This window comes from Balaenoptera ricei, chromosome 1, assembly GCF_028023285.1.
Source record: "Balaenoptera ricei isolate mBalRic1 chromosome 1, mBalRic1.hap2, whole genome shotgun sequence".
In the NCBI taxonomy this organism is placed as follows: Eukaryota; Metazoa; Chordata; class Mammalia; order Artiodactyla; family Balaenopteridae; genus Balaenoptera; species Balaenoptera ricei.
Genome location: NC_082639.1, coordinates 99,559,519 through 99,586,026, shown reverse-complemented (window position 1 = coordinate 99,586,026; position 26,508 = coordinate 99,559,519). Strand labels below are relative to the sequence as shown.

At 41.7% G+C, this 26,508-nt stretch overlaps 1 long non-coding RNA gene across 4 annotated transcripts; it reads left to right on the top strand.

The window, feature by feature from the left end:
- Positions 1-9,725: 9,725 nt before the first annotated feature.
- On the top strand, positions 9,726-24,559 carry LOC132351288 (uncharacterized). 4 transcript variants are annotated; one of them, XR_009498239.1, is made up of 5 exons: positions 9,726-9,785; positions 10,719-10,849; positions 20,844-21,042; positions 23,656-23,719; positions 24,416-24,559. It is a non-coding gene; the product is annotated as an uncharacterized LOC132351288 (long non-coding RNA). The 4 variants fall into 4 exon arrangements; XR_009498245.1 differs by lacking the exon at positions 20,844-21,042 and having other exon boundaries at positions 24,421-24,559; XR_009498233.1 differs by lacking the exon at positions 20,844-21,042.
- The last annotated feature ends 1,949 nt before the right edge of the window (positions 24,560-26,508 follow it).

Here is a 26,508-nt window from a genome sequence, read left to right as displayed (position 1 = left end):
GTGTTGGGTCTTCGTTTCTGTGCGAGGGCTTTCTCTAGTTGTGGCAAGCGGGGGCCACTCTTCATCACGGTGCGCGGGCCTCTCACTATTGTGGTCTCTCTTGTTGCGGAGCACAGGCTCCAGACGCGCAGGCTCAGTAATTGTGGCTCACGGGCCCAGCCGCTCCGCGGCATGTGGGATCCTCCCAGACCAGGGCTCGAACCCGTATCCCCTGCATTAGCAGGCAGATTCTCAACCACTGCGCCACCAGGGAAGCCCTCCAATCACTTTTATATACAGCATTTCACTTAATTCTCACCCCCAATCTTTTTTTTTTTTTTCACCCCCAATCTTTGAGCTAATTCCTCTTATTACTTTCTTTTAAAAATGAAGAAATTGGGCACAGAGAGGTTAAGTAATATACCCTTCATCACATAGCAAATGAACTAGGATTTGAGTCCAGGTGGTGTCATTCCAAAGCCAACAATTACTACTATATATATAAATACTATATATAAAACAGGCAAACAATAAGGACCTGCTGTATAGCACCGGGAACTATACTCAATATCTTTTAATAACATATAATGGAAAAGACTCTGAAAAAGGATATATATTATATATATACCTATATATTATATATGTATAACTGAATCACTTTGCTGTACGCTTGAAACTAACACACTATAAATTAACTATACCTCAATAAAAAAAGAAATGATAAAAAATTAAAAAAAGAAAAAAAAAGAATTGAACAGGCCATTGTAACCTCTCACCTAAAAACACTTGGATAAACACCGCCAGCATTTGCTTCTTTTTTTTTTTTTTTTTTAAATTTTATTTATTTATTTTTGGCTGCATTGTGTCCTTGCTGTGCGTGGGCTTTCTCCAGTTGCAGCGAGCGGGGGCTACTCTTCATTGTGGTGCACGGGTTTCTCATTGCGGTGGCCTCTCCTTCCTGCAGAGCACAGGCTCCAGGCACACAGGCTTCAGTAGTTGTGGCACGGGGGCTCAGCAGTTGTGGTGCATGGGCTTAGTTGCTCCGTGGCATGTGGGATCTTCCTGGACCAGGGCTCGAACCCGTGTCCCCTGCATTGGCAGGTGGATTCTTAACAACTGTGCCACCAGGGAAGCCCCAGCATTTGCTTCTTAGACCCTCTTTTCTTCCTGTTTTTAGGGATGACCAATTCTTTCCTGAATTTAGGTTAATTTTTTTTTCAGGTTACAGCATAATTCTTCTTTAACTAAGATTTTGATTGATTGATTGGATTGATTGATTGCCGCACAGCTCCCTGACCAGGGATTGAAGCTGAGCCCTTGGCGGCGAAAGCACCAGAGTCCTAACCACTGGGCCACCAGGGAATCCCCAGATTTTGAACAACTATACTTTGATCCATTATGCATTGATTTGAAGGTTTAAATCTAAAAGGGCAAATTTAGTTCCTGGTTCTTAGGGGAAAGTCCTCTCACTGAGGCCCAAAAGTACTGACAGCAACAATAAGAGACAAGACCCCTCTGGCGGAAGCTGCCTTCTCCTTCCTGAAGGTTTTGTTGGTTGGCTCTCTAGCTTCAGAAACAGAGACTGTTGCTATCCATTTTCGTCCATCTACTGAAAACTAAAATGTAACAAAAACACTGTTCTGCAGCTACTGTAGAGATAGACTGCTTGGAGGAAGATTTACGTGGCTCTGCAGACTCCTTCGGCTGTGCCAGCTCTGGGGGAGTCGGGTGCACACGGTGTTAAGTGACTTTTTTCCTTGGCTCTTTGCTGTAGGTCCAGGCAGCTACAGCAGCAGCAGCCATTCCTACTCTCATGTAGAGCTTCCAGAATGCCTGGGAGTCTCCTGCTGATAACAACATGGAATTTGTGAATTCCTTGCAACTAGTGAAGAGAAGGCTGGAAGCCCTACTGGCTAGAGCAGTCAAGACTTAAAGGAGGGAGCGACTTCCCTGGCGGTCCAGTGGTTAAGACTTTGCCTTCCAATGCAGGGGGTGCGGGTTCAATCCCTGGTGGGGGAGCTAAGATCCCACATGCCTCCTGGCCAAAAAAGCAAAACATAAAACAGAAGCAATATTGTAACAAATTCAATAAAGACTTTAAAAATGGTCCACATCAAAAGAACCCACAAAATCTTTAAAAAAACAAAAGAAAGACTTAAAGGAGGGAAGCTGCTCCCAGAACCTTTGGGCCCAGGGTAATTGCAGAGTTTAAAGTCAAGTAATGGGTGCCTCACTGCCTACATGTGCTATGCAGCAGCTCTGAACAGCAGGTGATGACAGGGAAAGAATGGTGTGGACAAACTCCTCTCTCTTCTCCTTCTGCAGGTGAGGGTTTTACACATCTTCAGGGTACAAGGAAAAGGAAGAGGGTCCTGCCAGAGCAATATTTTACCAGCACTACTGGGCTGCCACATTGGAAAAGTCAAGAACTGAAGCCCTTTCGAGGCCTACCATTCCCAGCTCCGTTCTGCCGGATGGAAAGAATTTCAGGTAGACCCAGAGCTCCTGGTGCATAAACACAGGACACTGGGTAGACTCGATAATAGCCACAGCCTCTCCCTGGAGAGATCTCTAGGTGGTGCTGGGAGAGGCGTAGGGTGAATCAGGGAAGTCAAGCCACTGGTACTGATTCTCTTCACTGAAGGCCAACCAGGGGACCAGACTGTCAGGTCCACCCCCTCGAAGTATCATGATTTACCATATCCCACTTTCCCCAACAATCATACATTAAAATGACGCTCCCAACAGTGACTGGGGGTTAACTGAGTAGAAGACTTGGCCCCTTCATGACTCCAGATTCTTGCATGGAGTTTGTTTTCTGAACATTCCTCTCTGTACGCTCCCCTCCCTACCCACTGAGGTATATTCCCGATCTTTCTCCTGTATCTTTGGCTTGGCTCAAGCCTCTGATCCCTCCACTGTGGAGACTAAAAGCAGGGAGATGGCCAAAATAGGCAGTCAGGGAAGAGCACAGGCATTCCTATTGCATCTGCTCAGTCTCTCAGCAATCCTCGCGTCATGGAACCGCTCAAGTTTCCAGGCTGGGGACAGAGAGAGAGGCTCCCCTTCTTCACTCCCGGTGTGAGACATGGAGCAAGGTCTCTCAGGGGCTGTCTCCTGAGTGCGGAAAGTCATAGATACTGGTGTTGAATGTGGGTGTTCTCCGGCGTCTGCCTTCTGGATGTAATTCCTCAAAGCTGTTCCCTGGGTCTGTTTGAGGCAGGATCGAATGACTGTGCTCCCAACATGACTCCTTGCCCTTTCTCTCATTGTCATTGGCTCTCATGGGAGTTGTTGCTTATGGTTGCACAGGTAACACCTATTATTGTTGTTGTTGTTATTTTTAACACTCAAAAGAACCGACACGCAGGGTTGAAAGATTTCCACAAAGCCAGGCAGTAACGACAGGCGACCACTTTGGCAAGGCTTGCTTGACTGATTGATTTATCAAAAATATTTGTTGAGTATTGGCGTGTGCAATGTGGATGTGCAACTTGATGATGTGGAGGGAAACAAAGATGGGTGAGAAAACAAGATTCTCTTCTCCAGGAGGTTGCATTATAATGGAGGCTTAGCTGCACATATAAATCACTGAAATATAAGGTGAGGACAGAAAGGCAGGTCACAGTTACCCTCTCCACACCTGGAAAAGTTGAAGGAGAGCATTTTCAACTGTCAGGCCACCAGGCAGATGCCTGTTCATCTCCTGGGGTAGTCTGATTCTGTTTTTGCCTAAGAAGCCAACACTAAGGTTAATAAAGTCAATTGTAACATGTTAAGCACCAGAAAGTAAATACTTCGTAATGCCCTATGTGCATATAACAGGAGCTCAGTGTGTTATCACTTTCTTTTAAATGGATCTCTTTTAAATGAATGAAATAGGTTGACCGCCATTCACTTCCTTTTTATGAAAGGGAAAGAGAACTAGAAAAATAGAAGTGAGAAGTAGAAGCTGCACTTCCCTTCCCTGTTCCTCAGGGCAACTAACAAGAGAACAAAAAGGGTTCAGTACCAGGAATAAAGTTGACTCATACTCTTAGGCTTTCTCTCCTTTTAGAACACATTGATTGAAGACTTGGAATGGGGTAACGTTCATTCTCATAGGGAAACAGATGAAGTCGCCAGGGAAGAGAGGGTAAGGAGGGAACAGGGAAAATGAGGTGAAGGAACAGGAGGCAGCGGCTGCTGCACTGCTTTTGACAGTCTCTTCATCTCAGAAGAAAAGGCTGCCCCCCGGGAAAATTATATTCCAGGCAGAGTGATGAGGATGAGTAGAAATCATATATATTCTGGCCCAACATCCTAGGGGAAGAAAGTAAGTCTTGGGACAACATGAATAAATACATCTTTGTGGCCTGGTACCAGCCCAAGGTCCACAGGTCTAGAAAACTGAAAAACAAAATCAACAAGAGTATAGGCCCTAACATACAGAACTAGTAGTAAAGAGAGGAGGTGGACATCTCCCAAGGCAGGAATCACAGTGAGTGCCATTGAGTAACCTTAGGTCAAGAGATGAGAACCAAACATCCAGGAGATGGCCCAAGGTACATGGAAGACTAATATAGGACAAGGACATCATACCTCTTCCACAAGTGCACCTCAAAATAGTAACATGAAGGAAAACAGGGCATGGGGAACTCTGACACTGGGATCTGGCTTTCTAGATAAAGGGGTAAAAATGATGTCTTATCCTCCAGTAAATTCATTTTTTCTGTAACATCTGTCAGTTGTCTTTACACTATTTAAATATTGATGTTTATTTTTATATAAACTATAATCTAGTTGAGGGCAGTGATCATATATTTGTACCTTTGATGGTAACTAGCTCAGTGCCTGTTCTTATTAGGTCACTAAGAAACGTTGTTTGATTTAATGTTATAGGAGAATTGGACTTCAAGGGTCAACAGCTGCAAGGGCCAACAATCCATAGGTCTGGCCAAGAATTTCCATGAGGCAAGGCAACGTTTGGCAATTACAAGGGCATTCCAGTGAAGTGAAGAGGAGTGCCAGATTTTGCAATAGTTCTGCAAATAAGATAGATTTTCTGGAGTGGCTGGTTTCTCGGAAAATTATGTGCTGAATGGCAAAAAGTAATCTAGGTTCTCATCTTTAGAGAGATCATATATAATCTGTACCAGATTCAAATAGGAAAGGGTGACATTAATAAGTTTTCTTAGATCTATATAGCATTATGCTAGGTACTGCACATGAAGAACATTTTATTTTATTTAATTTATTTATTTTTGGCTGCGCTGGGTCTTTGTTGCTGCTCATGGGCTTTTCACTAGTTGCGGTGAACGAGGGCTACTCTTTGTTGCGGTGCTTGGGCTTCTCGTTGCGGTGGACTTTCTTGTTGTGGAGCACGGGCTCTAGGTGCACAGGCTTCGGTAGTTGTGGCTCGCAGGCTCTAGAGCGCAGGCTCAGTAGTTGTGGCGCACGGGCTTGACTGCTCCGCGGCATGTGGGATCTTCCCGGACCAGGGCTCAAACCCGTGTCCCCTGCATTGGCAGGCGGATTCTCAACCACTGTGCCACCAGGGAAGCCCTGTAGAACATTTTAAAAAGTAAGATGCTATTACTATCCTCAAGCTTAAAACCTTAATGTAGAGTCAATGTAAATATAAACTAATCAGAGAACAATATGAGCGTTACACTGAGTTATAAATTAATTATTACAGCACTGCTGTTGGAGGTGTCCTAAGATGGTGGACTTGATATGGGTCTTCAAGACCCCCCAGTTTTTGTGGATTTTTGCCCCTTTGAGGCTTTAAAAGTTATCCTGTGGACATTTGAAATATAATAAAGTTTATTGCTTTAGACGCCACCCCACTCCACCTCACTCCCGCCTATTTGTATTTCAAGATAGCATTTCATGTACCTGGTGTAACAATGTGCTTAGCTCTTAACTTTGTAACGCTCTAGGCTTTGAGCTTGAATCTATAACCCTAACATGTAGTTTCAGCTTCACTCAATTCAAGGACTCAAATTCTTCCTGCTAGAAGAACATGAGGAGACTAGGTCACTAGTTCAATGATTCAGTCTCAAAGGTAATCGAGCTTTCAGGGGATTCCGGTCTTATACTTCTATTCCCCAGAACTAGATTTCTTGCTGGTAACTTCTCCTCCCGTGAATAGAGTTACAGCCCCCAAAACTATATTCTTGTCACTGGGGGCTCTGTTTTCTATGGTTTTTTGGATGCCAACTTTATGCACATCTGAATCGGTTCACATTGTCTAATGCTCGCTTAGATTAACACCCTGAATCTTGGATCCATTTTGGACTTTTACCATAAGTAAAAACTTTCTGCATGGTCCTCGGGGGCTAGTTTTGGCACCAGAGTCACAGAGAAGGCAGTACACTGGTAGCCCAAGGGTCTCTTATTTCAAGTGTTTCTGGCTACAAGGCAAGAAGAGCAAGTAAGAGGCTGCAGTTCTGTGACAGGCTCACAGTCATCAACTTGTTTGTGATCCAAACAGTAGCACAGATGATTTCTGTTTTAAGGCATGAGACAAGGAAAAGAGGTATTTTAGGAAAAAAACTTAATACAGCATTAAGTGGATTAGATAGCAAGATGATCAAGATACTACTTGTCTCAGCATTTACATCAGATCAAACGAGATAATGCAAGCAAAGTACCCAGCACAGTTCCTGGCCCTCAACAAACATTAGTTCTTTGTCCTCTGCATATAAATTTTACAGTTAAAGTGCTTTTGCATACATTAAATCCCCTCCTAAAACCTTCGGAATTAGGTATTTCCCCAAAGAGTAGTGACTTGACCCCTGGAGCAGCTCACCTGAAAAACCACAGGGCTGAGAGTCAGACTCAGGTCTTCAGACACTAAAGCCAGTTCTCTTTCCTCTTAACCCCAGACCCTTCTTAATGCATTGCCCTAGATTTAAGATTGTGAAGGCTTGGACTGGAGTGCTAACAATGGGATGGAGATCAGAGAATGATGTGAGCTCCTGGGTAGCTGAGCTTTTGGGGGACTTATTATTATATATCCTTATTTGTAAAAAAGACAATACCTTATCTCTTCCAAGATACATCTATTTTCACATTTTAACATCTCTGAAATTGAGACAATTGGTCTTTTTCAGTTGTTTTCACTGCTCAGCAGTTTCAGTGTAGTTGCTATTGTCTGCTCATCCACAAACTTGGTCGTTATTCCTGATGGTGTGACTGGATAACTGAAACCCATGGACGTTTTAGTCAAAAAACCATTTAAGCACCATTAACACAAGAAATACAAATCTTAGTTGTTGCCTGAAAACCTTCCCTTGACACCTTCCAGTAAGATCAAGAAAGCACCAGCATCAGAACATGTAGAATGGATGTCAGAAGCTTGGAACAAAGTCTCAGAAGAAAAATGGTGGAGCCCTGCTTAAGGAATGCTGCATCGCCAGTGCTCTTGATGGCACAGAGGGTGATACTGTATTGAAAATACAGACATCAGTGGCTCAGAGTTGAAAAGTGATTCAGAAGAGAGACTCTGGGGCTCCCCTGGTGGCGCAGTGGTTAAGAATCCGCCTGCCAATGCAGGGGACACGGGTTCGAGCCCTGGTCCGGGAAGATCCCACATGCCATGGAGCAACTAAGCCCATGTGCCACAACTGCTGAGCCCGCTCTCTAGAGCCCGTGAGCCACAACTACTGAGCGCACGTGCTGCAACTACTGAAGCCCACGTGCCTGGAGCCCGTGCTCTGCAACAAGAGAAGCCACCACAATGAGAAACCCACGCACCACAACAAAGAGTAGCCCCTGCTCGCCACAACACCTAGAGTCAACGAGAAGGTATTTGGGTAAGAATGTATTTGAAGTTGGCAAACTCTTTCTCAAAGTAATTAGATCACATGAAATCTTTTCTATGGGAGCTTAATGATTCTTTAAATTTACGAAAATATTAGGAAACACAGTACTCAACTCTAAAGCCAGTTTGGAGTCTAAGTTTTACTTAAAAATGAACACAGACTGCAATCTTCCTAAAAATGATTGCTTAGGGAGTTGGAAATAATTTGCCATGATGATAAGAATTCAGATTGTGATATGAAAAGGCAAACCATAGTCAGGTATGGGGAATTGAGCAATAAGTAGCAGTTCTTTTGGCTCTAATTCAACACCTGTTCTTGATATCACCTGCATGATCAGGAAGGCACAGAGAGTTCAACACCGATTTTCACAAAGGAATCTCAAAGTAATTATAAGATGTAATTCATCATTCATTCAACAAATGTTTATTAAAGCACCAAATATGTGCAAAGCACAATGCTTCGTGGAGAGTCAGGTGCAGAAGACAGATATGATTCCTACTCTAATGGAACTTAAAATCTAATAGGGAAGATAGACACTGAACAACTATTATCATAAGCATGACACAGGTTGCAAAAAGGGAAGTACCAGATGCTATGGAGTGATGAACTGGGGGACTTCTTGGTTTTGAGAAGTAAGAAAGTAGGATTAGGAAAACTCTCCTCAAGAAATTGAGGTTTCAACTTAAACCCAAAGGGTAAAGAGGATTTGGCATTGGACAAGTGAGGGAAGGAGAATTCCAGATGGAGGGAATACCCTGTCTACACAACCCCACTATGAAGTCACTCAGGATTACATGCTTTATAGTATAGCTGGAGAAGTGGTAGAAGAACAAAGTGATTTAAACAATGTTCAGAGAACATTGTTTAACAAACAACTTGATTAGGACCATAGGCCATATTCCTTACCTTTCAGGGCAGAGCACACAATTGTCTCTTTCCTGACTCAAAACAGTAGCTGAGCCAGTCACCCTTTGTTTTTGTTTTTTTTAAAATTAATTAATTAATTATTTTTTTGGCTGCATTGGGTCTTTGTTGCTGCACACGGGCTTTTCTCTAGTTGCGGCAAGTGGGGGCTACTCTTTGTTGCAGTGAGTGGGGGCTACTCTTCGTTTCAGTGTGCGGGCTTCTCATTGTGGTGGCTTCTCTTGTTGTGGAGCATGGGCTCTAGGTGCACGGGCTTCAGTAGTTGTGGCACATGGGCTCAGTAGTTGTGGCTTGCAGGCTCTAGTTGTGGTGCACAGGCTTAGTTGCTCCGTGGCATGTGGGATCTTCCCGGACCAGGGCTCGAACCCGTGTGCCCTGCATTGGCAGGCGGATTCTTAACCACTGCGCCACCAGGGAAGCCCAAGCCAGTCACTCTTATAACCCACCAGGCACATCAACCAGCCATGAACTAGACTGATTTAATAGATATAAATTTATAGCCTGTTTCACAGTGTGCAGGATGAGAACTAAAGAGCCCTAAATGGCTTTCATGCAGGAAGAGGGTAGAGTGTAGTGGCCGAGAGGGAAGCTTCATTGGTGAGAGCCAAGTGCTAAAAGCAGCTGCTTGTGACATTTCCATCAGCAGTCCTCCCTCCTTCATTGTGTATGAGATACACATCAGATGTTTTGGTTTATGATTTCAGCTTCAGAGGACATACCCTTTGAGATCTAAGCTCATGTATCTCTCCCTGGCATGGTTCCTGTTCATTAACTGAATACTAAGCCCATCTGAGACTGATAACTAAATGCTGAGAATACTGGAACCTCTTTCTCCTACCTTCAAGGAGGTCTGGGATCTTGTGGAGTGGTTAAGTCTTTGGCCCAGGTACCTAGTTGCTGTACTTGCTAGAAAGTGACAAAGCACAGGCTACCAAAAAGATTCTGTCCAGATGCCAGAACCATGTCAGACACAAGGTCACATACAGCTGCTGTCTTCTGTTTATATCAGCCAGAGGACAGTGTATTTTGTTTCCTTTGGAAGACACAGTAGAGACTAACTCATGGAGGTCCCAGGTAAGCCCCACTTTATCTGTTAGGTAGACCAGACCTATGGAGGGCAAGTCTGTGCCTTTTCATATTGTGTACACCTCTCCAGGTAAATAAAGTAGAAAAAAATCTATTATTTACAGGGGAGATAACAGAGGAAAGCCCTTACAGGCTTTTGCATCTTTGATTTAAGAGCACAGATGCTGATTTAACTGAGATGTCAGCAAATGAAATGATAAGTTTGCATACCACCTAAGAATCTCCAAAAATTTAAAAGTTCCTGATATTCTGATCATTTAAAAATATATTACTTTAGAGATTTCCATTAAGTATTGGTGTTGAAAACTGTTACTTGCTTCCAAAAACACTGGGTCAGATAATCGCTTGGATTACTTCCCCAAATTATCTCATGCGACTATGAAAACCATTGTAAAGTAAATGCCAAAGGGTTTTCTTTATAAAGAACAAAAATTACATAATGTTGACAATAATCTGTTCTGATCTAAATGACAGCAGTCTCTGAGCACCAAGGCTGCTTGCTTTATCGTTAGGAAGCCACATTTAAATGAGTTTTGTGTCAGAAATCTTTTCATAACCAGATATTAGACCCAATTTGAGGTGACTTGAATGATGGATTTGCTTTGAAAGGAGGGTGTTAAAGCGAGTAGTGAGATGATATCAGGGCTTCTCAGTCCACGTTATTACCTCTTATAATCAGTCTGTGGCCTTGAGGAAGGTAGCTGGGTAAAAAGGGAGGATGTGAGAGATATTTAAATCAGCATCATGAAGTTGTATTTATAGGTGTTGTTTCAAATGGGCTACTCTGAAGATAACTACAGGGTATGGGTATTTTTTTGGGTGGGGGAGGCAAGTGCCAATTCAGAAACAGGAAGAAAAGCTACGTTACTATGTTATTTAAGATACAGTAAAATCCTAAAATTTTTCCATCTCTTTTCTCAGACTTAAAAGAACACAGTTGCCGACTATTACATTATACAATAAGTAGAAAAGAAGAAAGATGAGATAAAGATTCTAGGAATTAGAAAATCCAATTATTGTTTGGATTCTAAACACTATCTCTGTGCCCTTGGGTAAGTTTAGACTGTATTTTTTCATCTATAAAATAAAGGGAGTTGGATTAATTATTTCTAACTCATCCCCCAGTTTGAATAGTCTATGGTTTCACCTGACAGGCAAACTCTCCCCCTTTGTCATCCTTGTTGTGGTATATGGAATGCTCAGTCTTTTCCAGTTTAAAAAAAAAAAAAATCACTTACCACAGGTGCTTAAAACAAAATAGCTCTCTTATATAAAGTGTATTCCTTTTTTTTTTCAGGTAGTCATGGCACAACTTAAAAATTATAAAAAATATCCAAATAAAGATATAAAGAAAATAAATACCACCCTATAATCCCACCACTGAGTAACATTCTTAATATTTTGAGTTATAATCTTCTAATGTTACTTTTGTGCTCATACTTTACTTAAAAAATAAAATCATGATGGATTTGTACTTAAGTGTTTTGCAACCTTCATTCTTTAATAATACATCATAAATATTCCCTATATTTTTCTAAAGCATGATTGTTTTTCATGGCTACATTTGTAATCCAACATTTAGAAAAACCAGTTTTTTAGAAAAATATTTATTTATTTATTTTGGCTGTACCAGGTCTTAGTTGTGGCACGCGGGCTCCTAGTTGTGGCTTGCGAGATCTAGTTCCTTGACGAGGCATCGAACCCAGGGCTCCTGCATTGGGAGCATGGACTCTTAACCACTGGACCACCAGGGAAGTCCTGAGAAAAACCACAATTTAACTCACCTATTATCGTTAAACATCTAGGTTATGTATAGTCTTTATTATAAATAACTCTGCACTGAAAAAACTTGTACAAGAATATATGATTATTTCCTAAGGATAAATTCTCATAACTAGAATTACTCCTACTAGCAATGTATGGGAGTGCTGGTTTCCAGATACCCTTGAGAGTTATAAAACTGGGTTTATAATTTAAATACATCTTTGCCAATATGTCTTGTGAAAAACTCTTACATAATTTATTTCTTTTTTAATACAGCAGGTTTTTATTAGTTATCTGTTTTATACATATTAGTGTATATGTGTCAATCCCAATCTCCCAGTTCATCCTCCCCCACCCCCACTTTCCCCCCTTGGTCTGGACTTCGTAATTCAGAGAAATCCCTGTCAATATCCATATCTGATTATTATTGAATACTTTTCTGTATTTTGCTTTGGTCATTTGCATTTCTTTCTTTGGTTAAATGTCTATTCCCATTCTTTTGCCCATTTTCCCACTTGCTCACCACTTTTCTTTTTGAGATATCCTCAAATGCCTCATTATTTTTGATGGGGTAGAGTTTAGAAGGTGCCCTGCAGATTCAGGGAGATTCAGGTTTTTAAATTTTATGCATTTTTTATTAAAGTATAGTTGATTTACAATGTTGTGGTAGTTTCAGGTGTACAGCAAAGTGATTCCCAACTAACACAATCGGCTATGTAGTACTGTACTGCAATAGGTTTATATTACTTTTAGCACAAATAATACATAAAAAACAAACACAAAAAATAAAGAAAACGTTTTCAATCTTACAGTACAGTATCTTGAAAAGTACAGTAGTACCATCTACATCACTGCTGCTTTTAAGCTTGCTTCCAAACATCCTGGGCTTGAAATAAAGATACTGTACTCCTGTATTCTATATAGTACTGTAAAGTACACAAAAGCACAACTACTTGTAGAGGGTGAACATGTGACAATGTATGCCAGACACGTGAACCAACTTATGTGATTGGACATGGGAACGTATGTTCCCATCTTTGAAAGTTTGCAACTTGAAGGTTCGTACGTATGGGACTTACTGTATGTACACTTTTTCAGATTCTTTTCCATTATAGGTTATTACAAGATACTGAATATAGTTTCCTAAGCTATACAGCATCTTTCATTGCGGTGCACAGGCTCTTCGTTGCGGTGCGCAAGCTTCTCTCTAGCTGTGGTGCACAGGCTTTGCCCTGTGGCATGTGGGATCTTACTTCTCCAACCAGGGATTGAATCCATGTCCCCTGCATTAGAAGGCGGATTCTTAACTACTGGACCACAAGGGAAGTCCCAATAATGAAATATTTTTAATTTTATTTATTTTTTTGTTTTTGGCTGTGTTGGGTCTTCGTTGCTGCTCATGGGCTTTCTCTAGTTATGGCGAGCGGGGGCTACTCTTTGTTGTGGTGCGCGGGCTTCTCCTTGCGGTGGCTTCTCTTGTTGCAGATCATGGGCTCTGAGCGCGCGGGCTTCAGTAGCTGTGGCTCGCAGGCTCAGTAGTTGTGGCGCATGGGCTTAGTGGCTCCATGGCATGTGGGATATTCCTGGACCGGGGATCGAACCTGTGTCCCCTGCATTGGCAGGCAGATTCTTATCCACTGCACCACCAGGGAAGTCCCTGAAATACTTTTAGTAAGATATTAAGACTTCATTAATTTTTTGCATTGAACATTAATAAATCTTAAACATCAGTAAGCCAATACTGGATAAACTGGAGGAACACACATTGCAGGTATTCAATTTTTAAATGTACAACTTCCTAGACTGTATCAAAATTACGATGGCAGAAAAATTTACATTCAGATATTTGACAATTTGACTCATCAGATTATGTGGGTGGACTGGCTAGGTAAATAAAAAGGCAAAAACCTTGGAAGTCGCTACCTTCGTTAGAACTTTCTAAAAAACAAAACAAAACAAAAAGCTTTCAGTGATCCTGACAAATGCGGTGCTCTTTAGACCCCTTAGAAAAAACACTAAGCTAGAAACAATGGAAACCCACAGAACCTCCTTGCTGGACTCTGACTTACTGGCTGAGCAGGTTATTGTTGATAGCTGATCATTCAGAAGAACAACCTGTAACATGTACAGAATCACAAAGCACATCTTCACATAGCTTATTGCCCCTTTACCTTTTTCTGAGCCTATACAGATTCTTTTCTGAGCATGTATTTATTATTATTCTCTTTCCTCTTTTTTTATTTTTGTTTTTTGTTTTCTTGTTTTTTGGTTGTTTCACATGTATAACTATATTTACAATTTATTTTTTAGAAAAGGTAGAAGTTTGTGATAACTTTTTGATTCTGTAACAAACACTGTCCTATTGACTTAAGGAAATCATTTCACGGTCTTTTCTGGAGCATCTTTTTACTAAAACTTTAATATTGAAATGTGCTCATCATGATATTGAAATTAATCTAATGTACCCAAAGAGCAAAAATCTTATCCATTAGAAACTGTTAAGTGAAAAAAGGAGAGGAACAGAATAGTATATACAGTATGCTACCATTATATATATATAAAAAAATCTATGTATATACTTATATATACATAGAATATCTCTAGAAGCATATAAAAGTAACATATTAATAAAAATGCTACTGGTAATATTAGTTGACTGTGGGGAGGTGAGGTGAATGGCTGAGGAACTGGGATGTAAGATTTCTTTTTTGCTGTATATTCCTTTGTATTATTAAAATTTTGTCCCATGTACAGGAATTAACAAATTTTTACAAATAATTTAATTATAAAAATCTTATTACACATAGTAGGTATTCAATAAACATGGAATGAATGAATAAATGGATGAATTAAGTACAATGAATGAATGTCTTAAACATGCACTTGGATTACTAAAGCCTTGTGGAATCCATAAGTATAGCAGTGGTATTGCTAAAATGGATGTGCCAAAACGGTAGCAAACTTTCTGTAAACACCTTCAGAAATGGCCGAAGTGTGATGCACCTAGGAAAAGTGCTTTGGTTAATAGAACAACAACATTTTTATAATTGGTTCTAGGCTAGTGCTTTAAAAATTCCTAAGTTGGGACTTCCCTGGTGGTGCAGTGGTTAAGAATCCGCCTTCCAATGCAAGGGACACGGGTTCGAGCCCTGGTCCAGGAAGATCCCACAAGCCAAGGAGCAACTAAGCCCGTGCACCACAACTACTGAGCCTGCACTCTAGGGCCCACGAGCCACAACTGGTGAGCCCACGCGCCACAACTACTGAAGTCAGCACGTGCTAGAGCCCATGCTCCGCAACAAGAGAAGGCACTGAAATGAGAAGCCCGCGCACCACAACGAAGAGTAGCCCCAACTCACCACAGCTAGTGAAAGCCGTGAGCAGCAACAAAGACCCAACACAGCCAAAAATAAACAAACAAACAAACAAACAAATAAATAAATAAATAAATCCTAAGTAAACAAAACCAGATTATCTTCCATCCCCTAAATCTACGGAAGAATTACTAATTGGCAAAGACACCTCTTGTTTTTGTCAGGTGTCAGGTCCCGGGACTTCCCTGGTGGTCCAGTGGGTAAGACTCAGCACTCCCAATGCAAGGGGCCTGGTTTCAATCCCTGGTCAGGGAACTAGATCCTGCATGCAGGCCACAACTAATAGTTCACATGCTGCAACTAAAGATCCCGCATGCTGCAACAAAGATCCCACGTGCCACAACTAAGACCTGGCACAGCCAAAATAAATAAATACTGTTTTAAAAAAAAGGTCCAAGCTTGTCTAATGGCAGTTTTATCAAACTTCTTCTCACTGCTAAACAGTGAAATTTCATAATTGCATGAAACTAAATGTCTTAAGAAGAGAAATAAAGTCTGAATTGGAAGAAAAAACTAGTCATTTTGTTAGATACTAAATTGAACCAATCCATTACTCTTTATTACATTACAAGGGATAAGGAACTTTCACATATATATATATATATGGCATATATTTGCTGACCTGGCCAATATTTTTCTGAATAATTATGAAAGGTGGAGCAAGCAAACTTCAAATCAACATTTTTACTGCATCTTTTACTTCAGTGAAGCTAATCAAGGATTTATACCAAGAGCAAAGTTACTTGAGGCTTTGTTTGCTGCTTTCTATACTAAGATAAGCAAACCAACTACCAGCTGTGTCCTCAGGTCAAGTCTTGAGGGCAAGCATGGATCTAAAAAGTGATAGTTTATTGGAGTCAAAATAATAAAGAGACGACACTGGAATTCTAGTTATTCTTGTTGGGGAGGTGAAGGCTGAATTGTGGAATTTACTGCAGCACAGATTTTTAAAGCGTTTTGCCAGAAAAGTAAAGACAATCAGATAAAAGTGGCTTTACACTAAGCAACTCCACACAAAATGCTTACAACAGTGCCTGACACAGAGGCTGTGCTATATAAATGTTAGTTGTTATTTACCATCATTATTATGCTGACACCACTTTGAAATAATCAACCAAGTTGTATTAGCATATATGTAGGTTTATATAAAGCAAACTGTATGATACCAGGAGAAGAAACAGTCCTTGTTTGTAAGAAGTTTAGAGCGATACATTGGGAAGGAGAAAAGATAGAAAGTTAAATTGTTAAAGAAAAAAATATTTAAGTTTCTTTGAGGTAATGTCCTTTGCTAGTTCAGCTGGAGTCCTGCATCAAAGGCTGAGAGAAGTTCATAGCCTATTCTTTTTTTTTTTTTTAACGTTTTTTTCGGAGTATAATTGCTTTACAATGGTCTGTTAGTTTCTGCTTTATAACAAAGTGAATCAGTTATACATATACATATATCCCCATATCTCTTCCCTCTTGCGTCTCCCTCCCACCCTCCCTATCCCACCCTTCTAGCTGGTCACAAAGCACCGAGCTGATCTCCCTGTGCTACACAACTGCTTCTCACTAGCTATCTATTTTACATTTGGTAGTGTTTATATGTCCATATATACACTACCACTCTCTCACTTTGTCCCAGCTTACCCTTCCCCCTCTCCGTGTCCTCAAGTCCATTCTCTACGAGGTCTGCGTCTTTATTCCCGTCTTGCCCCTAGGTTCTTCAGAACCATTATTTTCTTTTTTTAGATTCCATATATATGTGTTAGCATACGGTATTTGTTTTTCTCTTTCTTACTTCACTCTGTATGACAAACTCTAGGTCCATCCACCTCACTACAAATAACTCAATTTCGTTTCTTTTTATGGCTGAGTAATATTCCATTGTATATATGTGCCACATCTTCTTTATCCATTCATCTGTCTATGGGCACTTAGGTTGCTTCCATGTCCTGCATAGCCTATTCTTTCTCAAACGAGTTTAAAACAGAGATCACTGATATTTAAAATAAACAGAAAATACACAGTAATAATTTATTGCTTTTCAACAATTTTCATGTCATAAAACTTTTTTTTTTTAACTAGCATCTATCTGGTCTTTTTTTTTAATATAAATTTATTTATTTATTAATTTTTAAACTTTTGGCTGCATTGGGTCTTCGTTGCTACGCACGGGCTTTCTCTAGTTGCAGCGAGCGGGGGCTACTCTTGGTTGTGATGTGTGGGCTTCTCATTGTGGTGGCTTCTCTTGTTGTGGAGCATGGGCTCTAGGCGCACGGGCTTCAGTAGTTGTGGCATGCGGGCTCAGTAGTTGTGGCTTGTGGGCTCTAGAGCACAGGCTCAGTAGTTGTGGCACACGGGCTTAGTTGCTCCACAGCATGTGGGATCTTCCTGGGCCAGGGCTCGAACCCATGTCCCCTGCATTGGCAGGCAGATTCTTAACCACTGTGCCACCAGGGAAGTCCCCATGTCATAAAACTTAACTGAATGAAACTCCATATGTATTTTGAATATAGGAATAAAAATTCCCAGGGAGGGGCTTCCCTGGTGGCGCAGTGGTTGAGAATCCGCCTGCCAATGCAGGGGACACGGGTTCAAGCCCTGGTCCCGGAAGATCCCACATGCCGCGAAGCGGCTGGGCCCGTGAGCCACAATTATACTGAGCCTGTGCGTCTGGAGCCTGTGCTCCGCAACAAGAGAGGCCGCGATAGTGAGAGGCCCGCGCACCGTGATTAAGAGTGGCCCCCGCTTGCCACAACTAGAGAAAGCCTTCACACAGAAACAAAGACCCAACACAGCCATAAATAAAAAATAATAAATAAAATTTAAAAGAGATAAGCAAAACATTCTCTCTATAAATTTGATCTTTAAAAAAAAAAAAATCTAATTGTTTAAAAAAAAAAAAAAATTCCCAGAGAAGTCAGGTCCTTGAGTGGGGGCCTACAGAGAAATTTTTTTTTTTTTCCTGATAAGGATAGAATGCCAAGAGGAAGAGGCCAGGAGGAAGGCTGCTAGAGACCTGGATACGTGGGAATGTCTTTAGGCTTCATCTATGTTTGCCTCCATTTCTGAACACCTTTTACCTTTTGATAACTTCCAGTCTAAAAGACAAAGGGAGGAGGGATAAAAGGAACTGTACTATAGCTGTATTGGATAATCAAGAGGTGGAAAATGTGCTTCAGTGAGTTAAAATTATCTTGCAATCTCTTTGAAAAGAAGCAAGCAAAAATCTTTTTGAAGAGGAAGTCCCAATTTCTAGTACAGACTGTCCTAGAAAGGTTAACTTTCCAAGTTGACAGAAAGTCATACCAAATGCTAACAAAGAATTTAAATGTCCCTCCAATACATAGATAGAAAATTCTTGGGGCATTAGGCCTTTTTAATCTACCTTAAAAACATAACCTTTCCTTCTCTCTCCCCAGCTTTCTCCCCTCATGTGAAAATAAAGGAGAAACTTAATTTGCTTTGCTGACCTGAGGAAAAGCTTTCTATATGAAAAGTGTATAAATTAGATCATAAAATGTTTATATGGCTATCTAATACTCTTAAGATATTTTCTGAATTCTATGACTTTTGCATTCTTGTTAGCTGACAACACATTAGAAGTTTGGAATGCCTGAATTTTAAAGTACTAAGACTGCAGCCATTTTTGCTTGAAGTCCTTAAAACTTCGGGAGATCCACTAACAGCCTAGCAGAGCCCTTCCCTTGGATTGGCAAGGCTTATGAATATGTAATGTTTTAGAGAGAGCGAGATATGGAATTTAATTATCAAGCCAAAGCTTTTTCCAAAATAATCATGTGCCCACCGGCAGGAAATAGGAAATGAAACACATTACATTTAATTTGGATTTGGAGGTGGCCTTCCTAAGCAATTTATTAAAGTGTAAACAGTAATTATGTAGAAAGAACCTGGTGAGTAAATATGATAATTATGAAACTTATTAATTCACATTAATTAGTGGGGCAGCTAAACTGGATTACAAAGAGGTTTGAATTATATAATAGAATTACTAAAACTACTCCCTAGTTAGTCTGTCTGCTTCTCTTTCATCTCCGTGTTATTCTGAATACAGCTCACCTGGTACACGGAGGAAGTGCTTTCTCTGAAGAAACAGCATGTACAAAGGCTAAGGCTCAGGGTTGGGACTATAAAACAGCCATCTATTTCCTGCCTCTTATCCTCCTCATCCCCATCCCTCCCTGTGACCTCAGAGTTTTAGATAAATAAAAATCGTCCAGCATTTAGGAGCACAAGATATGAGACCTAGGTTTAAATCTCAGCCTTTTAGTAATTATAAGCTAAAAAATACCCACTTTATGACTAAGCCTAAGAATAGCTTAATAACATACCTATAAGTTTGGGGGAATGGGATGAGATTTTCCTAGATTCTTGGTGGAAGGTCTTTGTTAAGAAGCATGGTTGCAGCAACAAGGAACTCCTCCGGTAAGTCCTGGTGTCCATACCTCACTCATCCCATTGGATTCTGTAAGTGGGCTTGGTAATCAACATAGCCTGCATTATATATTCCCGTTATGGTTGAAGCATATTTGGGCTGTGTTTCATGCATGATGTGGTCTCACCTGTGTTGGTAAATGAAATGACTAGCAAACCAGAGGGGATACATATGAAGTTGGAAGGCTCCAAGATTAATTTATCTTTTCATTGAAAACAGGAGCAAAAAACCCATTATTTCATTATTATTGTTTTGGCGTGATGCAACATGAAAGGTATACTTAATCTTCTACATGGATGGTTGCCCTGGTGTTTGTTGCCTGTTTGCAGTTTATGGCTTTGTGCCTCCTGTTGTTGTTGGCATGTAACTTCTCCAGATTCTGGTTCCTGGTGATGTGGCTATGACAAGCATACATGAGACAAATCAATGAGGGAGTGGTGAAAAAAAAAACCACCACAGCTGCAGTAGAATGGTATATTCTGAGTTTGGTAAGAGTTACTATGCTTCTGGTTTTGGGGCACTGAATAGACCAGGTATCCCGGAGGTAGGTATCATAGAATAAAGGATATCCTGCTACAAGATATTCCAGTTTCTTTTTTGCTACTAGATTAGAAATGATAAACAGTAAGAGGCATTATGTAGACCTAGAAGACTTAAAGAGGGCTCTCCCAAAGCAGGATAAAATTAAAGCCCTCAGTCTGAGACCATGAGTTTGAGACACTAGGGAGAAAATAACTTGTCTTTAGGCAGTTGGTCTGGAGTCTGGGGCTGGAGGCTGTCCATTGCAAATGATGAAGCAGGCCATTTCAGTTACTGTGGCCATGGTGACCAAAATGGAACCATGGGCCTGGAATGGGAGAAAACTGTGGGTGAAAATGTAAGGCAACCCACAGGGTCTCAAACTTGAATCCTGATCTGCCAAAGGTCGTAACGGAAGGAGAATCTCCTCATAGGGAGGGAACTGCCAAATCTTGTTACTAAGACCTCTGTTCTGAGACTAAGCTTTTCCTTGAAGATCTTTCATAAATCACCACTGACACCATGGGGGGGCCAGGAAGGAGCACTCCCCTTTTAGCCTGCTTCTTAAATCCTTTAGCAGAGACCAATCTGGAAGAGACCAGCCTGCTGCAATATGTTTGCCCTACTCCCCATCTGCCTACCCGTTCCTCACTTTCTAACCCCCACACAATTTCCTGTCGTTGTTTTCCCCTTTATATTGATTAAATATAAAGTGTTAGTAATTTAAAGAATTCTATTTTCTTCTGAATTATCGAATAATGTATTATGCAGAAATGTCGAGCAAACTTGTACTGTTAGTGCTATACGGGAAAGTGCTTCATTTGAAACACGTGAACTTGGATGCCTAGATGGATAGATTAAACTTGACTTAAGTTCAAGGATAAGTAGAGTGATGCATCAATAAGCAGACTAACAAAACATGAATATTTACCTTCATTTTTGGGTCTCCAGGAAAACCTCTTTGCCTGGTTCCTACTAGGCAGCTCTGTGGCAGAGGCCATTTCCCCAGAATCAGTGAGGAGGGCCCTCAACATTTCTTACCTCCTGTAAGTCCAGACCCTAAGAAAGTAAATCCAGAAGTGCCATCTTGCCTCTTCCATGCTGCAAGTTTTCCTGTGTGAGAATTCTCTTCTTCTTTGAATGATCGATGGTGAGAACATTTACTTTATTTAGGGAAATCTTTACACCCTACCCAGAGGGGTATGGCCTTATTCTATGACCACAAAAAATAAGGCTGTCAGGGTAAAATACAATAGGCGTGACATCTGAACCCATGATTTGTGCAAAAGGAAAGCGGGTGGAGAGAGGTTTCACTTTATTAGTACACAGCTCAGAAGTGAGGTTGACAGCCCTGGACCTCACCTGGGCACAGGTGTCACAGGTGCTGTATGGTGCAGGGCACTGTGGCAGATTCAGCGTTCTCAGAGGTCACCACAGATTGATTTCTGTGCTTTATCCAAGCCTCATCTTGTACACCAGTGCAGCAGTATCAAGGTCCAGTTAGAACACCCAGGCCTGACTCCCCAAGCAAGTGGATACATAAAGTTAGTCATTATGAGCTAAAAGGCTTCCTTCGCTGCATACACCCCTCTTCTGAGTCACACCAGGTACAGCTGTTCAAGGAGTTCCAACTGCCTGCTGCTGCTGTTGGGTGAGGGCCATAAGGTCCAAGTTCTCATGCTGAAAGATCTCACAGTGTGGAATGTGGGTGCCAGGACACCCAGAACTTCCTGGAATATAGGTGATCTTAAAATTTAGCTGTTGAAAAAGATATCCCAACATCTCCACCCCAACTGAGCTGCCCAGAGGTTCACAACTACCCTGATTCAGATAAGCAGGGGGTAGTTCCTTTTGAACTCTCTAGTTTCAAAGGCAGCTTCCATGGCCAACAGTTTTTTTGTTTTTTGGCTGCACTGGGTCTTCGTTGCTGCACGCAGGCTTTCTCTAGTTGCGGCGAGCGGGGGCTACTCTTTGTTGTGATGCGCGGTCTCATTGAGGTGACTTCTCTTGTTGTGGAGCATGGGCTCTAGGCGCACGGACTTCAGTAGTTGTGGCACGTGGGCTCAGTAGTTGTGGCTTGCGGGCTCTAGAGCGCAGCTTCAGTAGTTGTGGCACACGGGCTTAGTTGCTGCGCGGCATGTGGGATCTTCCCGAACCAGGGCTCGAACCCGTGTCCCCTGCATTGGCAGGTGGATTCTTAACCACTGCGCCACCAGGGAAGCCCTGGCCAACAGTTTTTGTAATGACTGTTTAGCTTCACCAGGGGTAGAAGCAACCTAGAACATGGTCTTCCTAGGATGGCCTTCAAAGTCTATTGATTAGTCTCCTATGGTATTATCAGTTACAAATGACAATTTCTACTCATATATTTATACTGAAAACTAAATAATGACTACTTCCTGTTAATTCCAGACAATGCTGATTATGTGACTTTGGGCCAGTTACTTAACCTCTCTGTATGTTACCTCTGTAACTCTGTCTGTAAAATAGGGATTATACTAGTACCTAGTCCAGAGACTTCCCTGGTGGTCCAGTGGCTAAGATTCTGCACTCCCAATGCAGGCGGCCCGGGTTTGATCCCTGGTCAGGGAACTAGATCCCCCATGCCGCAACTAAGAGTTTGCATGCTGTAACTAAAGATCCCGCATGCCGCAACTAAATATCCCACGTGCCACAACTAAGACCCGGTACAGCCAAATAAATATTTTAAAAAATAATTTTAAAAAATAGTACCTAGTCCATAGCATTTTTATGAGGAATCAATGAGTTAATATGTGTAAAATGCTTGGATCGGGGCTTCCCTGGTGGCGCAGTGGTTGAGAATCTGCCTGCCAATGCAGGGGACACGGGTTCGAGCCCTGGTCTGGGAGGATCCCACATGCTGCGGAGTAACTAGGCCCGTGAGCCACAATTACTGAGCCTGCGCGTCTGGAGCCTGTGGTCTGCAACAGGAGAGGTCGCGATAGTGAGAGGCCCGCGCATTGCGATGAAGAGTGGCCCCCACTTGCCGCAACTGGAGAAAGCCCTCGCACAGAAACGAAGACCCAACACAGCCAAAAATAAAAATAAATAAATAAATAAGCAAATATGGTTAAGAAAAATATATTAAAAAAACAAACAAAAAAATGCTTAGATCGATGCCTGGCATATACTAAGTATTCCCTAAATCTTAGCCATCATCAATTTATTGTTATTGTTATTCCCCCACCCTCAGCCCACCTGCCTAGAATACTAAAGACAGGAAGGGAGGGAGGGAGGGAGGGATGGAAGAAGGAAGGAAGAAAGGAAGAGACAGGAGAGAGGAAAAAAAGAAGGAAGGGGCGAGCTCAGGGTTAGCCAGGGTCAAGGAAGTAGACAGGCTGGCAAATATGTAGGACCATGCCTAGAAGGAATGCTTGCTAGGAAAGGTCCTAAACAGTGATGTAGGTTACAAACAGCATAGGCCAAAACTAGCCTGTGCTGGCAGAGACAAGAAGCAGGAGACAAAAGCCATATCAAGACCACTAAATGGAATAAGGGTATGGGAACTGGACTGCCATAAAGAGAGCCTTATGCAGTTTGGCTGAAAACAAATTGAATTAGAGGATAAATAGGTCAAAAAGAAATATTCTTGTTACTTGTTCCCCATATGGAGTGTTCTGAAAATTTCATTTTCCACATTCCCAATTAAATTGCTATAAATGTTAAATGGGGGAATGTTCTTAATCTATTAAGTATTATTGTGTTTTAAAAGAATCCTTTCCTGCTATTTCCTACATCACAGAAATGATGGAATAACTGAGGGAATGTAAATGAAGTACACAGTTGAATTCCAGAGAAAATACACGGTAATTTTATTATTCTCCTTTTCCAGATAAAGCAATTGAGTAACTTTCTCAACTTGAATAGTAACTAGTTGTTATGAACTTTCAAATTTTGCATTTGCGTGTCTCATCTCATTACTAATTTCTGAAGTTATAACTCTTACCTTGAAATCTTCAGAAGTTCTGCTCACTTACTAACAAGCTTGCAAACAGTCTATCAACCTTTAAAATAGAAAAGTGTACCTAGAAAATTTTGTGATGAAGCCAAAAGCCACTAGAGAGCACCATACCTTCTCTGATTTTGAAAGACCCCATGATGAAATGCTTTTATCTTAAAGATTGCTTGGAACCGTAAGAACCTGGAGCCTAGAGATCTGGTTCTTCTGATCATGCCATTTATTAGATGGGTGGCCTTAGAAAAGTCTTTTAGCTTCCCTAGGCCTTAATTTCGCTTTCTGTAAAATGTAGGGGGTTATGCTAGATGGTTATGCTTCAACCTCCCCTCAGCTCTAAATTTCTGATCTTATGCTTACTAGTTTACCTCTTCAGTGCCTCATGGATTAATCAGGAAGAAAACCTGGCAGAAAAGCAAAAATTTTACCTGTGTCATTTCATTATTTTTGCCAGCTCACCCACGCCGTTTCTACTTTTTCAGCTAAGAACCCTGGAGTTGCTTTTTTTTTATCTTTTACTTTGTTTCCTTTATTTATTTTTTGGCAGCGCAGCATGTGGGACCTTCGCTTCCCAACCAGGGATCAAACCTGCGTCCCCTGCATTGCAAGTGCGGAGTCTTAACCACTCCAGGGACAGCCAGGGAAGTCCCACCTTGGGGATGCTTCTGATCTTTGCCTCTTATACACTTTATGGACAAATTATACCAATATTAATTCATAAACATTTGTAGAGCACTTTCCAAGTTTCACTGCTTTTGCGAATACTATCTTATTTGACTCACAACAGCTCAGGCTGGTAGATATTACCTGCAACTTATCTGGTAAGAAAACTGAGGCCAGAATAGGTCAGTGAATTAACTGCCTCAAGTAACAGGGATAATAAGTTATGGGAACAAGTCTGATCCCAAAGCCTATGTTCTTTTCACAACACTACAGATCCTACTAGGAGCAGATCCAAATTTTATGGGGCTTGAGGTATATATAATTTTGGTGGACAGTTTCAAGAAAAGGAATACGAAAGTACAATACAACACTAAGTATGATCCTGTGATTACACTGTTAGGACCAAGTGAGGGACCTTTAGAGTTAATCTTTAGGATTCAATTTCATGGTTTTCCATGGTTATACATTTATTTAGTGCTTACTATATGCCAGACACTAAAGTAAATACTGACTTTATTATAACAACTCTATGAGGAAGGTACTGTCCTTGTTTTACAGAGCAGAGAATGAGGGAGGCTCAGAGAGGTAAAATGATTTGCTTAGGGACAAAGAGCTAGTTAAGTGCCAAGTATCAAAGTTGGAATTCAGATCTGATCCTGGGTCCATATCATGAATCTACCACACTATGCTCCTCTATAAGCCTTCTTTTGAGGTTTCCTGGGAATCATCTTATTCTACTACTTCCCACTACATTCCATTGTTCAGGTCCTGATAGTTCACCTCTGAACTAGTCCTAGTGTGTCTCCCTAATTCAACTCTCCTACCATCTACCCTGAATGCTGCTACTACCCTAACAGTCCTGAAGCACTGCTGTTCTAAATCCTGACCACCCGAAACACCTGAAGAGCCTTCCTTCTCTGCATTTATCAATGGTAAAAAGCAATTACTGCTTATAAGCAGTACTTGGCTATAGATTCCATACTGTCTTTTAATGTGCTGAACTGTTATTGAAAGCTTTTTGTTGTGTGAAACAGAGGCAGAGTGGGACAGAGGAAGAAAGCACACGGAAGCGTTCAGAATTTTATCCTTCAATCCCCACTCCATCACGATCTAGGTTCCTCACTTGCAAAACGAAAAGCTGAAGGCCAACCTCACAGGGTTGTAGAGGGAATTAAGTAAGGAGAGGGGGAGGGGAGGAGAGGAGGGCAGGCTCCAAGTACTTGGCAATGTTGGTGGATTTCTACCTGACTCACCCTCCCCCAAAATTTGTAAGGCAGGGGCCTTGATTCGTACATTCTTGGCACTTCTCAAAAGAAATACCTCTGAGACATCAGAAGCACTCCATGATTATTTAATTTGATCACTTCAACAACACCATAGGGTTGTGAGGATAGTTCAGGTGAACTGCTAAGAATACAATCGGCCCTTCAGAACTGTGAGCTATAATTATACTTTGTCCCAAATCCTCAGCATCCATAAAAAGTTGGCCTCTCTGCAGTCTCATTTCTTCATATTTCCGACACACAGACCCTCCCTTGGGACCAGTGTCGCCACCGTCAGACGTGCTCTTCTCTCCCGACTTCTGCCTTTATACCCACCATTCACCAAATGCTACAGACCAGGCTCTGTAGGAAGAAGGTTCCATAAATTCTCTCATCAAAGCCACCAAAAGCCCTTCTGAGGTCGCTTCTACTACTGTTGCCATTTTAGGGAGCAGGAAACAGGCCCTGAGGGTTTGAGCGACTTCCCCGAGGTCACGGAACTCAAGCAGCGAGCCCACAGCCCACGCTCTTAACCTCTAGCCCTCGGCCTCTTCCCGGGTCGGAGGTGCACCCGCGTCCACTCAAACCCCGCCCAGTCCCCCACTTCCAGTCACTTCCCCGCTCTTCCGCGCGCCCATCTCCCCCCACACCTGAGTCAGGCCCCGGGGGCACGCCCCATCCGTCCTTAGCTGTTTCCCCCTTTTCTCTGGAAGAG